Source organism: Aythya ferina (assembly GCF_964211825.1).
Source record: "Aythya ferina genome assembly, chromosome: 2".
Classification (NCBI taxonomy): Eukaryota; Metazoa; Chordata; class Aves; order Anseriformes; family Anatidae; genus Aythya; species Aythya ferina.
Genome location: NC_140297.1, coordinates 139,109,534 through 139,125,187, shown reverse-complemented (window position 1 = coordinate 139,125,187; position 15,654 = coordinate 139,109,534). Strand labels below are relative to the sequence as shown.

Sequence of the window (15,654 nt, the reverse complement as noted above, 5' to 3'; positions counted from 1 at the left end):
TGTATCTTGGCCATACTAATATAGGATATATTTATCAGTTATATATTGACATTTATTAGTACTGCATATTTTTTTCATGCCTGGTCTAAAGATATATTTTGCTATCAATGAATTTGGCAGATATTTTACTTTTTCAAAGGCTTTTGTCCTTTCTTCTTCAGGTGCAAGTCAGAGTACGTTTCTACACTAAATTTGCTCCAGTGGCAAAATTGATCTAAATTCTCTGCGTTTCCCATGACGCTTGCTCCTGCTGCCACATCAATCTTCTGCCATGCTTTTTGTGCAAATACAGCCATTTGTGGGGCAACACAGCAAGACAGATTGGTAAAATGAGAGGTGCTAAAAATAAACTCACCAGAAAGAACACTTTTGGCAAGAGAGATTAGCTGGTAAATGTAGAAAAGTAGTGGATCCTCAAACAGGGGGGGGTCTTCAAACACGATGAAAGATCAGAGACACAAATGTGTTTGTCAGAAGAGGAAAGGCTGAAGATGTCTCTTTCTCCCCCAAAACAATGAACTGGAAACCAGATGATGGCAGAGGCTGTACGAAATATAAACTTACCTACAAAAAAAAAGAAAAAAAAAAAAAAAGATTGGCTTTGGAGATTTTATGTTTAAGATGTTGGAATATTCACTAAAAGATTTCAGAGAGAGTCAGATGTGGGATCAGACGGATGGAAACATTTAGCCATCATGTTTGATACTCTTCCAATATAAGTTAAAAGAACTGAACATAAACACTTGAAGTTCTGGCCCAGGATACAGTACCCTTTCAGGTGAGATATGAAACTATGCTGAGATCAGCAGTCCATACTAGCATAGATTATGAGAATATACTACATTAACAGGTTATCCATGTCACACCCATTCTCCATTCCCTACCACCAAGGAAAAAAAACACTTTTTTTTTCTCAGTTCTGGCCACTCACCTCCTCTGTGCATGCTGATATGATTTCTGCCCTTCCACATTTGACAGTGTGCTGTGTGTGCTTATATCTTTTTAGGACGTACCAGCTGCTTTGTTTGGAGGGCAGTATTTTTGTCTTCTGACATACTACTTTGTACTTTTCTGCCAGCAGCTGTATTAAATACCCAGCTATCTAGACAGAATGTTTCAATCCTAGATGTTCTCCAGAAAGTGATTTGGAAAGACAGTCGTGTTTGTTTTCATAAATTTTGTATACTTTACAAAATGCACTGCGCATGAGGTATTTCCTCTTTGTTAAAAGATCTGGGCAGCCCCTACTTTTCCGTAGTACCTCTTTGTCATCCTGTTCTATAATAATAAGAAGCAAGCAAGCAAACACATAAATATATCCTCCCTATAAATCAAAACAAACCTCTGTCGTTTTTTGGGTGTATTGCTTGTGCAGAAAAGATTCTCTTTGCTCCCTGTGCTTTCTGTATTTTGCTAATTGACTATTTTGAATGCTTCTGTCAAAAAGCACCTACTTAGCTGCAGGCTTTCTGCTGCATAGCTCTCAGGAGGGCAGCTGGCTGGAGGTTTCTGTTTTGTCCCTCATCGGCTTCAAGGAGAAACCATCTGACCGCCACAATGACCACTCTATCTCCCAGTGCAGAATTTTAAAAGGCCTGGACTCTGCTCCCCTCCTGTTTTCCAGCATTAGCCAAGAGACCTCAGAATATTTTTACTGAATTGCTGAATCCCTCTGGACATTTAGAAACCAATACATTACTGCATTACTTTGCTTTTGTTGTTGCTGTTTTTCCTTTTAGTGTGATTGACAATTGCACATTTGAGTTGGTAAAATGGTTTGCTGTTCCTGTCCCAGTCAAAATTTGCCTTATCATACTATTCTGTATGCTGTCGATTCCCCTCATTTTCTACCCCTCATTCATCTTGTCTTTCCTTTTTTTCCCCTCATTTTATGGACGTCACTTCTCTACTTCATTTCTCTGTACCAAATGTAATACATAAAAAGCGTCCAAGACTTTACCCAGCAAAATTATAAATAACATTTTTCTGCTTATCTTGTCCAGCTAACACAGTGGCACTAGTGACAAGCCTTTAACAACATGTACGTGTTTGCAATAGCAGAGCCCAAGTAACTCACCTTGCTACTGGCTTTCACAAGCAAAGAAGAAACTGCCATTGTTTGTGCACAACACAGCAAAATTCCAGCATAATTTTATTGCTGTTACCCTCATTTTCCACTTGGCCTCCACGTTTGTTGTACTTGCCTATTCTGTTATTTCAGATTAAGTATCTCACCATGGAAAGACTCGTATCCACACTTAATTTTAATCCATGCTGGAAGCAGTCCTCCTGACTTAAATAGATCTACGCACACAAATGAAGCTAAGTATATGTGCAACCCTTTAGCAGACCACACACAGCGAATTCCACAGGAAAAGCATGGCACATTTTATTCATTTTACAATATTTGCACATTAAATGCAGGTTGGATAATCGGTAACTATTTCCAGAGTTAAGCTTTTAGGTTTCAAACCAGCATAATGGAAGCACCACTGTTCATCTATGACCAGGGGATAAACTCCAGTTCTGGAGAAATCAGAGTTGACATTAGAAAGTATGAATGATTAACTGGAGAAAACAAAAGCCACAAGATTTAAGACCACTGTAATAACTACGTATGCAAATAATTCTTACAGCATGCCAGAGGAGAGTGATTTGGAGTTGGCCCTGAAGCGGAGGTCAACAAAACGGAGGTCAACAAAAAAGACAGCTACGGTATTATTGCAGATAGGGAGTCCTGTGAGAAAAGTTGGGAAGGTCAGCAGCAAGAGGAGAAAGGAACCCAGGAGAGGGGCAGACGAGCACAGCAAGCACCCTTATAATAATAATTATCTATGATTATTCTCGCCCTGGCACCCTGAAGCCAGAGGCTGACTGCAGTTGTGCAAAGGGAGAACAGGGTGATGCAATCAAAGCCGGGGGGCTCCTGGACAAAATTTTGGGGCGGGTTATCTTTCCAGTGGCCTGATCATGGGGTGGCAGTGTGCCCAGGTGGCCAAGAAGGCCAGCGGCATCCTGGCTTGTATCAGGAATAGCGTAGCCAGCAGGACCAGGGAGGTGATCATTCCCCTCTGCTCTGCTGATGCCACACCTCAGGTACTGTGTTCAGTTTTGGGCCCCTCATTACAAGAAGGACATCGAGGCCCTGGAGCATGTCCAGAGCAGAGCTATGAATCTGGTGAAGGGCCTGGAGCACAAGGCCTGTGAGGAGCGGCTGAGGGAGCTGGGGGTGTTTGGTCTGGGGAAGAGGAGGCTCAGGGGAGACCTCATTGCTCTCTGCAACTGCCTGAAAGGAAGGTGGGGGGAGCTGGGGGTCAGCCTCTTCTCACAGATAACTAGTGATAGGACTAGAGGGAATGGCCTGAAGTTGTACCAGGGGAGGTTCAGGCTGGAAATGAGGAGACATTTCTGTCAGAAGGAGCAGCCAGGCACTGGGACGGGTTGCCCAGGGAGGTGGTGGAGTCACCGTCCCTGGGGGTGCTCAAGGAGAGGTTGGATGTGGTGCTTGGGGAGATGGTTCAGTGGTGACATTGGTGGCAGCATGATGGTTGGACCAGGTGATCTTGGAGGTCTCTTCCAACCCCAATGATCCTATGATTCAGTGCCACACCACGGCACGAAACCTCTGCTTGCTCATTCCCACACCCCTCAGCAGCCGGACCCCACCGCAACGCCTCAACACCTCGCTCTTCCCCGGCCACCTTCACCCATTACGGAGTACCAAATCCCCACGGCGTTAAATAATAATTTATTAAATAAAGGCATGGCAGGGAGAGGGGGGGGAGAATAAACACCCCAGCGAGAGGCGGGCGGCTACTGTGTGGCGAGCGGGACCCGCCCCGAGGCGGCGCCGCCGCCGCCATACGCGTGAGCTCAGCGCGTCGCGGAAACCGACGGCCCCGGCGCCGCCTCCCCTCAGCGGGCAGGGCCGGCCCCGGCAGCGCCGGCCCCGGCAGCGCCGCCCCGTTCTCTCCTCTCGCCTCCTCTCCCTCACACACAGAGACACGGACCCGGGGAGAGGCTCCCTGCGCCGGGCCGGCTTCTTCTGCCGCCGCCCCGCAGGTACACGGCGGCGGGGAAGCGCCCCCCCCCCCCCCCCCCCTCCGCCCCCGGTTCTCCGCCGGGGGCTGGCAGCCGCCGCCCTGAGCGTGGCGGAGGGGGGCGATGAGGGAAGGGGGGGGGAGGTGGAGCGGAGCCGCCTCTGGGAGGAGGAGAGGGGTCTGGGGGGGTCCGGGGGGGTCCGGGGAGGGTTGGAAGAGGGGGGCGCTGCCCCTCGCATTGCTGGAGGGTGAAGTCATCGCGCCCATTGTCTCCCCCCCGGGCGGGGCGAGGGGCCTGTCCCGCCCCGAGGAGGAGGAAGAGGAGGAGGAGGAGGAAGATGGGGGGGGTTGGGGGTGTCAGGACCTCGGTTCAGCCCCCCTGGAGGTGCGGGGAGGGGGCGGGAGGTGGCGGCGGGGGCGCTTTCCTGGCCCCCGTCCCCCTGCGGCAGCGCGGCGTGCTGCGGGAGGATGGGGGAAAAACGGCGAAAAACGGGGAAAAATGGGGAACGAGCCTGGGAAGGGCTGCAGGAGGGTGTGGGGGGGCTCCTGGTGCCCCACAGTGAGCGGGAAGGCTGAGGGGAGGGGGGCACAGAGCAGGGGAAGGGGCCTCCCTGCCCCCGGGGGAGGCTCGCTGGAAACGTGCCTGGGTTTCCCTGCGAGGAGCACAGCAAATCCCGGTTCTAGTCAAAAAAATAAAAATAAAATACCGGAGCTGGCGTTGGAAGCGATTAGGGCTTTATCTCGGTTGTCATCGAGGACAGCAGTGGTTTTTTTTATTATTTATTTTTTTTTCGAAAAGGCAAAGGGCAGGTTGGGAAATGGAGCTTGCAGCGTTCACTTCTGCAGAACAGCCTCAGAAACTCACTTCCAAATACCAGCTTTCGTAATTTTTACTTCAAAGCTGTTTTTTTTTTTTTTTTTTCCAAACTTTTTTTTTTTTTTTTCTGTTGAAAAAGAGTTTCGTTTTTTGTCAGCTCAAGGGCTGCATTCCCCTATCTGCTGAAATGCTGTGGTGGGGTTGCTGGGTGGAAAAAGGAGGCTTTCGGTTCAACGTCCAGAGCACGGGGAGCTGCCGGCTTCAGGGAATTCACTTGCCTACGTAGAAGCACTGGTTGTGTAACAGCACTTACTGCTTTCTGAAGTTTTAGCATCACTTCCCTTGTAAACGTTGCTCTGCTTGCACTTGGAAACTTTCCGAAAGCTGCAAAACCGCTTCGTTTTAATTGCACGTGAGCCCAGACCCGTTTGGACCAGAAAATGAAAATGAAAGTTTTGGGCGTAATGGCAATAATGCTGCTCTTCAGGTCAGCTCACTAAAAGGTTTACAGGAAACCTCTCTCCCATATGCATGCTTTTTGAACCGTGCCAGAGTTTCAGCAGTGCTTTATGAAATTCAGCGTTTTACAGGTGCTGAATTCTGCCTCTTGTCTCCACGCCGTCAGCTCGTTTTGAGTTTGAGGACATCAGATCATAAATTTCTACGAGGGGGAATTGAAATGTGTATATGCGGTTTTCTTCCATCCACTTCCCCTTAGTTCCAGCAGCCAAACGATGCTGTTCTTGCATAGAGCCGTCATCAGATTGTGTTTAATTACGCTTGTTGAGGCTCAGGAGGAAGGAAGGCACTTGATGGATGTATTTGTTTACCTTCATAGTGTGTACAAATCCTTGTCTCTGCCTTAGTAAATGAATCATTAAAGCTCCCTTAGACCTGGGATTCCAAGTTAGTATTAATATACATGTTGGGACAACTTGTTTTGTGTGGATATTTTCAACTTGTGAAAGAGCACAAATCCTTGAATTCTTTTGTCAGTTGGGCAGAGCCTTCTGATGGAAAATGGGCAAACTTTTTCTCTTCTTTAAATTATTCATTAACTGCATTTTACTATTTAACGTGGCAAAAACTTGAGGCTCTCAGTTTGTCAGGTGGGTAGGTGATTCTTCCTAACCTTCCCTTTTTTATTTTTTCCCCTGTTTACTTGGGCTTTTTTGATCTTCACGCGGTCTCATTAAAAAGATTCTTCACAAGGATACCTTTTCTTTCTTTCCAGTGGGATGCCTGAATCTTTTCAAAGGACTTCTGAATCCTGGAAGTGCTAAGAAAGGTCTTTGAACTCTGAACTGCAGCTACGCTGTGCTGTGCCACAGTCTGATGGCTTGTGGCCAAGCTTGTGGTCTCTATTATGGGGTCAGTTTACTCTGGCCCATGGTCAGACATCCGTAATTAGCTTTGTGATTTGTTTTCTGAATTGTACCTAAACGCTGCATACCAGCTTAGTGGGAGAAACTTTAATACCTGACTGGAACAAATTGATGGATACGTGTTGTAGGTTTTCCATTTCTTAGTGTGATTTCTGGCATGTAGCTGAGTTGTGAGTCAGTCGGATTCGTAGGGTCAGCAAATGCTCTAGGAAGGACTAATAAAAATAGTCATTTTAACACTGGCTTATCCACAAGAAAGTTAATGTCACTTTTTTTTTCTCTCTCTCTTTTTGCATTTGTCTTAGACCTAAGTTTCCGTTGTCACCTCTGCATTAACTGATGGAAGAAGTGTAGCTGAAAGAAGTGGTGCACGTAACTCGGCTTCAAGATACGGTGAGAATGGTGTTGGATCTAAAGTTGCTAGATGCGTCTGAATTGCACCTGGACGTAGACTTCTACCAAGAAGGTAAAATGTTACGTTGAGCCTTAGAGAAACGGTTGTTTTTAATAGTGTTGGCCTTTGATTTCAGCAATGTACTTTTTGTTTTGTTTTTTTGTTTTTTCTTTTCCCGTGAATGTGAAGGAGGCTCTGTCAGTTCCTAGGAAATTGTTTTTGTTTTTTTTTTAAATGTTCCTGAGATTTCAAAAGAGGGGACTTCCTTTCATTTTCGATTCTTTGAAGTGGAAGTTTTATCCATGATCTACCCTAATGTCAGTTGATTCATAGTAGTTTATCTTTGGTGAAATAATCTTAAAGAAAACTGAAACTTTTTTGTGTTGTAGATAGGTTAGATTTCAGATATTCTGTGCTCTACCTCAGGAAGAAAGAAAACTCCAAATAAATGACTTCAGCTTGAACTAAGGAATCCAGCCCCAACCAGACTTCCATGTGTTTTCATTCTGTTCAGAGCAGAATTTCAGTCTCTTCCTCGTACCTTTTCATTAAAAGGTTATTTCAGAAGATTCTTTCAGTCACTCTTATTTATTTTCAGTGTTTTCTAACTTATTTGGTCTCAGGTCTACTGCTGATACTTATCAATTGACAGATTCATTCCAAACTTCTGAGAAACTGACTCTCACCTTCTTATCCGAGGCTTCCTCGTAAAGATATTTTCTTTAGTTGATAAGATCAGTGGAAGAGACTTTCATCATCTGAGTCCTAAGAAGGCTTAGTCTTCTTCCTTCAGTGATCTCTGGTTGTTTCATGTATGTTTCTGGCAGTTTTCAGGCACTGCAGAGCTGTTTCACCTTGGTTTTGATTGCTGGGCCTTCCCTGGCATGTGTGGCTCGCTTCCCTTTGTGCAGTGGGCTCAGTGTACTGACTCAAGGATCCAAAACATGGCAGTGATATCTAAAAAGAACTGTAAATGTTATGTGGGACTGGATATTACAGGCCTTAACAACATGGTTTTTATTGTATGTATGACTTACATTAGTTTGAATTCTTGAAAGATGGAGTTGAGAGAAGAAGAAAGCCCCACAGCTGAGCAGTGAGATGTCATTTGTGGTATCACTCGCTCTTTCCTCGTTAAGACAAGCAAGGAAGGCTTTTGACTCTGTTCTGCTTGACTTTTGTGGAAGTTCTTCTACAAGAAGATTTAACCCTACCTGGAGGTTTATCCACAGAATGAAAAAAAAGTAGGAGTCCTTATATTACTCTCTTGCAGTGGAAGAATTACAATAGGCTTTCCACTCTTAACCTGTGGATTGAAGTCAGCCATCTGCTGGATGACTCCTAGCATCTTGCTGAACAGGTAGTCTAAGCACTGCAGCCACAATTGCCTTTACGAGGTGAGCATAGCTAGAGAAGAATATTTTTTTTCTGAAGGATGAGTTTCTAGCAGGTTCCTTGCACTTTTAGGTATATTACACCAGACTGGAAAGCTGACCTAAGGGTTGCTTTAACCTAAAGAAACCAAGCAAAGAGATCTAATGAAATGAGCTTTAAAAAAAAAAAAAAAAAAGTTACATATACACAGGTATTTCCTCAGGCATTAAAACTTCCTTTCTTTAGAGGCCAGCATATCTTCTAATGATGTCTTCAGCAAGGTGGTAGAGCACCACTGGAGCCCCTCTCCAGCAGACAGGCTGAGGGAGCTGGGGGTGTTTGGCCTGGAGAAGAGAAGGCCCCGGGCAGAGCTTACAGCGGCCTGCCAGTGCCTAAAGGGGGCTGCAGGACAGCTGGGGAGGGACTCTGTGTCAGGGGTGTAGGGATAGGACAAGGGGGAATGGTAGGAATAAAGCAGATTTAAGTTATGTATTAGGAATAAATTCTTCACTGTGAGGGTGGTGAGGCCCTGGCACAGGCTGCCCAGAGAAGCTGTGGCTGCCCCACCCCTGGAGGTGCTCAAGGCCAGGCTGGATGGGGCTTTGGGCAGCCTGGGCTGGTGGGAGGTGTCCCTGCCCATGGCAGGGGGCTGGAATTAGATGATCTTTAAGGTCCCTTCCAACCCAAGCTGTTGTATGATTCTGTGAAGGCATTTGAAAGGTATCTTGCTGAAAGAAATGTTTGTACCAGTTTAATTTGGTATAGTCACTTGTTTTTCTTTTTTTTTTGTGTGTGTGCTTCCTAAGTGAAGCACCGCTCTGCTAATGCAAGTATCCTGTTATTGTTCAACACAAACTGTCGTTGTGGAACTATGTCAGTTCTGTTTCCATTTATAGTTGAGATAAATTACTGTTAAACAAACATTTTTCCATAGGTCCTGTAGCTGCTCCCATAAGGCAGATTAGAGCTCTTATTCTAAATTGGAGCCCCTGGCTGTCCCCTTCAGTTTTTCCATTTATTGAATAAAGAGCTGCTTCAGCAAGAGGAATGGCTCTGGACACGCTGTCTGCCATAAGAATTACGTTGCTTTGTTCTCATTGAGATTCATCGATGCTGCATATTCTCAGTAAACAAAAATATCAATTTTAAGTTTGTCGCTTAACGTTCGGGTTTCTCACAGAAAATCAAACTGTGCAAGCCACGTCAAGTTAATCAAGCTCTATTTTTATCTGAACACGCTTAATCTGTAGGAGTTCCAGTTATACTGTTTGGAGAGAGGCTTCTGCTGAGACAGATTTACCTCGCATGTTTTCCAGAAAGGGTTTGTAGGGAGTGCTCTGTGGTCCTGCACCTCAGGGATCTGCTGCGTGGTGGAGGCTGAGGTGAGACTGAAGATCCTGCCTGAGCCATGGGGGCTTTCTGGTGCTACCTGGCTGGCATTTTTGGCATGAGGGCATCACAGCATCAGTGCTGCTGCACCTTGTTTTCATTTTATACGTATTTATACGTGTGTGTCTATACATACATATATAAATGTGTTCATATACATAAATTCAGTTTGTTAGCTGTCTGCTCTTAGGGGCAAGTAAGAGTCTTGGCACCATAGTGGCTGTGTTCCAGAGGAAAAGACTTGGTGATGATATGCCTGAATGTGTCAGCTGGCCATTTCCTTTGCTGGAAGCACATAGTACGCAGAACTGACTGGATATTTCAGCGAAACTGGTCAAGGGGAGGGATATTTTGGCAGAATTTCTGCAGTATCATCGTTCAGAAATCAGTCTCAGGAAGTAATATTTTTATATATATATATATATATTTTTTTTAGGAAGTAAAAGGCTTTTATTCTAGTCTGGGTTAGATAGCTGATGACTGCTTTTATGCCATTGCTTTGGGCTTCTCATGACCTGGAAATTGGCGCCATATGCTCAGTCCAGATTCCGTGCTGCAGCTTTTTCTCATCTTGAGATTTAATTGTACCTTGACAGTAAATGTTTTGTTGAAGTATTAAGTGAAAATCTGTAAGGGGGCTGTGTATGAAGTGAAGATGCTGACAGAGGGTGGTGGCTGCAGCATACTTCTTGTGTTTTCTCCTACACATCAAAATCCTTTATGTTGTGAGCTTCCAGCTGTCCCTCAAACACTGAATAGTGGAAGAACAATCAGATGGGAATAAGTAATGGCTGTAGTGAGACCACCCAACTAGCAAGGGAGTTGGAGTGAAGCCTACTGAGAAACTTTTCCATCTGGGCAGCGGTTGGGAAGTATCTTAATTTGGGCCTACCTTTCAAGTTTCCATGGCGGGCAATCTAATAAGGTGATTTATGCAAAGAAATGTCTTCCAAATGAAGCGTAGTCAAGGTTAAGGGCTTCTTCTTAGGCTGTGTTACTAGAAAAACAATTTTTCTCACAAAGATTTGTTGTACATCCTTATGGTGTTCTTACTTTACATTCTTCTATTTTAAGTCAAAAAAATAAACAGATTAAAGTCTTAAACTTAAACTCTTTTTGCTGAATTGAAGACCTTGCTGCAGTTTCACAAGAAAAGCAGTTTCCTTTTCAGTTTCATTTTACCTGTAAAGCTGTATCTAATAGTTTGGTTTGATTTCATTCTGTATCTTCAAAGAAAGGTGTCAAGCTTTGCTTTTCTATGATGCTGCTAAAAATACATCTCGGGAGACCAGGAGCCCTTTTACTCAGGGTCAGAGATGGAGGTATCAAACTTCGAGGTCCTTTTTAAGCAAGGGGATCTTCAGTGCTTGTAGCCTGTGAAGCCAGACTATTGCTTTCCTGCTATGTAAGATTCTGTGGTCTGTGTGGGACAGCATAGAGAAAAAAATCTGCAAAGATATCATGCTTACTCTGTTCTCTTAATTTTGCAACACCATAGTTTTAAACCACCTCCATTTGGAGTTTGTTTTTGTGTCTAGTAATCAAAAGTATTTTCCTCCTTCAGTTTCTACCTGAATAATTACTTTTCCCCTTTCATTCTTCCCGTTCCTGTTTGCTGTGTTTTTTTCCCCTTTAAGTGGCCGTACACTTTTGTTTGGACTTTGTCTGTGGTGGGTAGTTGCAGAAAAGTAGGCTTTGCCTTCTGTGACCTGACACCAGGCAGAAATTCAGCTAGGGTAAGAATAGAAGAGAGCTGTGTAAGCCCAGCAGAGGAGTCCCGAGTCTTTCCATTATTAACAATTAAAGATGATTCCATGATAAATTAGGCAATGGATTAACTAACTAAAGAAAAGAGAACAAGGATAAACAAAGAGAAGGATCCTGCCTTGCAAGAATTCAGATGATTGGGATTACATGCTGCCTGCATGTTTGGAAAAGGAAGAACAAGCTCCCCTGTTTTCAGTGTTAATGTAGTTAGTAGCTAAGTTTATCTGGCACATCATAACCTTATCTCTTGCTGTTGAATTGAAGCTTCACGAGGAGGTGTTGCTTACTGGGGGCACAGTTTAAGAAATAAAAGCACCCGGTGAAGTCCTGCCCAGCAGTATTGCGACTCTCAAACAGTAAGCAGTGAAAATGGTTTCTTCCCACCTCCTACACTCTGCCCTAATCAACATAATCTTGTGGCTAGATCTAGACTAAGAAGTGTTGTTTGGGTGAAGCATGAGCAGTGACACAGTTTTCTTTTCGTTGTAGCTTTTCCCTCTGTTTTGTTTCTAAGGCGTGATCTATTTTTTTAGGGCAGTGTAATTAATCCATATCCTTTTTGTTATCTCAAAGGTATCAATATTATCTCAATATTACCTTTCTTTTTTTTAAGGGTAATAAATAATTCAGATTGAAACTGCGACTTGGAAATTATCAAACTGGGAATATTTGCACTGTGTCTTTTCAAAGCCATAATACTGAAAATGATACGTGCACAATTAATACGAAGCCACAATATGCTGTGTTTGTGGAGCAGATCCTCTTTAACCTAATGTAAATGTGCTTTTGTTCACCTCTGGTGGTTGAAAGTAAATAACAGGGAACATGTATTTTGATATGATTGCTGTTCTGAACTCCAGGAAAACGCACTGCAGTAGGAGCAGGCAGAGAATGACTGGCTTTATTGTGCTAGAAATCATTCACAAGAGGGACAAATCAGAACTTGAAAAGGAGGGAGCTTCCAGTTGGCAATATAGCGAACAAAAATGCAACAGTTTATGGAAAGTAGATTGATGCTTTTATCTCTTTTTTTTTTTTTTTTTAAGTGACATAGGTTCCAAGCACTCTGTAAAAAATAAATAAATAAAATAAATAGCTCCTTTGAATTTAGAACTACGCACCTTTAAAGTTGAACTTGCAGAAGTGTGTGCCTTGGTTCTACAGTATTACTGCAGACAAGGTAGTAACCAGTATGTGAGTGGTTTTGGAATATTTGGTGATGAAATAAAACCTTAAGTATTGTCTAAATGTATATTCCTAATGTAGTTTTAAGTTCTTCAATGGGTGTTCTGCAAAATAGTGTATTTAGTGGGTGCAGGATGGCTCAGCTTTTAATAGTGTGTAGAATGCAAAAACCCAGTATTTTTGGGGTGATGAAGACAGGGAGAGTGCCTTCAGGATGAGGTAGTTTAACTTCATTGCTCAGAAACCATGATTATGAGTGCACTAGAAATACTAGAAACAGGTGGGTACGGCTTCTGCAGTGATTTGATTGCTCCTCTTTGCCCTCTTTTAGTAATGGTAAAGGATTGCACATGTCAGCAAAGTGAAATCAGTTCTGCCCATTGCATGTAGTTTGCCATGTTAAGGTTTCAGGGCGAATTCTCCAAAGTTGAGAAATACCAGAACTAAGGTTGAAGAAGCAGCCATAGCTTGATCAACTTCTGTGCCTACCCGTATTAAATTGTAGTTCTCAGTTATGCTGTGGCTTTTTGGTTTCTCTTTTCCCCCCAGAGACACTTTCTGTCTGCTGGATAGTCAGTCTAGGTTGGGCAAGCAGTAAACCTCATCTCCTGGGCAGTTGTTTTCCTTGAGTTGGGAGATGTAACGCGAATAAACCAGAAGATTGAAATTATTTTCATCTTCCCCGGTTAAGGCATGTGAATACTGGCTGTGCATATTATATCCCATCCTTTCCCTACTTTACAGTTGATGTGATCTGTTTTCTCATAGGTCAATGTTTAGTGGTATTTCTTGTGGATTTTTTTTGCATGTGTGCCCCCTCGATACTGCAGAGATCTTTGGACACAGAATTTGATGTTTAACAGTCTGAAAGGAATTGCGTTCTAGGATATCTCAGATCAGGCACCCAGTTCCACCCTTAATCATCTGCTTTAATATCATATCTGTTAACAGGGAAACCCATGCTGCTTCAGAGGGGTGAATATGGTATTTTACTATTTCAGCAATATTAACATATTGGTGGGCTGCAGTGCCCTAACAGGAAATCAGTTCCTTTTTGCAGTGCAGCATTATATTCAGTATTCTTCTCTTTTTTGTAAGATAAGAGGCATGATCAGTCAGTAAGGACAAACAAAATATGGAATAGTGACCTGGCAATAATGAATCTGGCAAAGATTCTTCTACAGGGACGAAAGAGGTAAAAGCCACGCGTTTAAGCCCTCATAATTCATTTCCAAACTGCACCGAGCAAGCGGATTTAATCCCTGCTATTATTTCTCGTGCAGTTTGTGTGCTGTTTCCCAGCTGTTAAAAATAATAATTGCAATCCTACCAGCAGGTTTGGAACCTACTCGCTAGGCAAACCTCTGCTATTTGAGCTTGTGGTGTCTAATAATACTCTGTCATGCTTTACAGGGATCAGCCCGAGACAGTATGATCCATGTGCTTATGCCGAGGGTTTTATGGATCTCTTCAGGCTCTGGAGGACAAGCTGTGGAGGAAGGCATGCTTTGACAGCACAAGCCTCCTCTGCTGCTGCTTTTTTTTCTTGTCACCAGCAGTGTACCTTTTGCTTTCTACCTGCTTAAGTGTTGTATCCAAATCCTATTCTTACTTAGTCAGTTATGATCTTTGTTAAGACGATTCTTAGCCAATTTAAATTCATACCCTTTCAATACCTAATTTGATGTCTTTCTTTCCTGCTGGTTGGCAGCGCTCCCTGTCAGCTCTCCCAGTTCTGCTGCTCTTTGTAGGGTCTCTGTTATCAGGGCCCTGTCCTTGTTAGCTCATTTTCCTCTAGTGTTTGTGATCAGTCAGTTCCCCTGCCTCGCTGTTTTTTTTCAGGAGATGCATTGTCTCAATTACTTGTGCTACAAGTTCCCAGATTACTCCTCTGAACAACTCCTCACTCTGTGATTCCCATTTTTCTTTTATTTTTCTGCAGCAGGCTCTGATGACATTTATATTCCGTCACCCAAGCCCTGTGTCCAAGTCCAAGCTTGATTTGGGTTGAGAGGGAGCTTTGGAGCGCATCCAGTCCAGCCCCTGCTCGAAGCAAGGCTAATCTTAAATCAGGTTCTCAGTCCTCAGGACTGACGAGGGAAGCTTGGACTACATCCACTCTTGCTTTCATCTACTCTTTTTCTTCCCTTTTTCACAAATTTAATCCTGTCCCCTCCAAATTCGGTTATAGGGTCTTGCAGTGCCATTACTTTGTAGTGTGATCTTGGAAAGGGTAAGGCAACCTCTTAGCTTTATTTTGGGATACTTTGGCTTATATATTGGGCACCTGGAAATGAAAGGAAGATCCTGCCTGGTTCAAGCCTGGATCAAGTTCAGGACAGATCTTTTTGCAGCCAAAACACACGCTGTTTGTTGGAAATTCTGCATTCCTCTCTGGTTCCCAAAAACTTGTAAGAATGACAATATTGACATTGCTACAGGGCTGATAAAATGTATGTCCTAGATACGCAGGTCAGAATTCACGTCCCAGTCTCAAAGCAAGCTGGTGCTAAACCTTTCCAGAGGAAATACTTCAAGTTTTGGATTTATTTTCATTCCTAGGATGACTTTCTTCATCAGTCTTGGATTTTTTGAGTTGGCATAAGCAGCTTGGTTAAACAACCACTGAAGATCTTGGTGTGTAACTTTTCAGCCCATTTTGCTTGAGAAGACTCCAAGCAGATTTGGAAATGGGATGTAACAATGGGAGATGTCAGGCAGATGTCATAATAGACTAACTGCCCTTTATTTTAACAAGAAATCATCATTTTTTGAGATAAATGACATACTAAACCGTAAAAACGAGGCGAGGCACAATGCGTTCAACTGCGTATTACTTTGGTTTGTGTTTTCAATAGCATAGTTATATTTTTCCATTTTGCCTTAATCTGACTGTCTGCTTACATTCTCCTCCCCCAGAACATCTGCTGTTTAACCAGGAGGTGCTATATCCATCCTTGCTTTAAGCCTGCTGCTGTGTATGTAGGACTGCTCTACTCTTTTTTTATGTGCTGCTCGCGTCTGGCCTGCCACGTAAGGTCTAAGAAACTGTTGATTAGGGGGAGTTAATCCCAAAAAATAGCATAGCTTGATAATTTAGAAGCTTAGGTGCTGGTCATAAGGACGCTATTAATTTAGCAAACAGCCTCAGTGGTTTAAAATGTTAAACCTGTTGCCACCTCCTATTTATTGCTGTCCTCCTCTTGGAATTTACTTACTTATGGCCATCAATATGATGAAATGCATACCCCTGCTTTGGCTCAGATCTGGGAATTTAGTTTAAAGCTGTCTTTTAGGCAGTTT

The 15,654-nt window shown here is 43.6% G+C and overlaps 1 protein-coding gene and 1 long non-coding RNA gene across 6 annotated transcripts in view; one reads left to right on the top strand and one right to left on the bottom strand.

Annotated features, from left to right (window-relative positions):
- The window catches only part of LOC311432308, a 38,200-nt gene extending 37,233 nt beyond the window's left edge, over positions 1-967 (bottom strand). For both annotated transcript variants that reach the window (XR_014689968.1, XR_014689969.1), the window contains exons 1-2: positions 932-967; positions 356-564 (exon numbers count right to left, since the gene is read on the bottom strand). This is a non-coding gene — a long non-coding RNA (uncharacterized lncRNA). The remainder of the gene's footprint in view (positions 1-355; positions 565-931) is intronic.
- Positions 968-3,903: 2,936 nt separating this feature from the next.
- The window catches only part of RNF19A (ring finger protein 19A, RBR E3 ubiquitin protein ligase), a 56,956-nt gene continuing 45,205 nt past the window's right edge, over positions 3,904-15,654 (top strand). For 2 of the 4 annotated variants that reach the window (XM_084510563.1, XM_084510565.1), the window contains exons 1-2: positions 3,904-4,062; positions 6,548-6,708. The gene's annotated coding sequence lies outside the window, so the exon portion shown is untranslated. Of the gene's footprint in view, positions 4,063-6,208; positions 6,229-6,547; positions 6,709-15,654 lie in introns of those variants that run through there. The other 2 variants (XM_084510566.1, XM_084510564.1) reach the window with 2 other exon arrangements.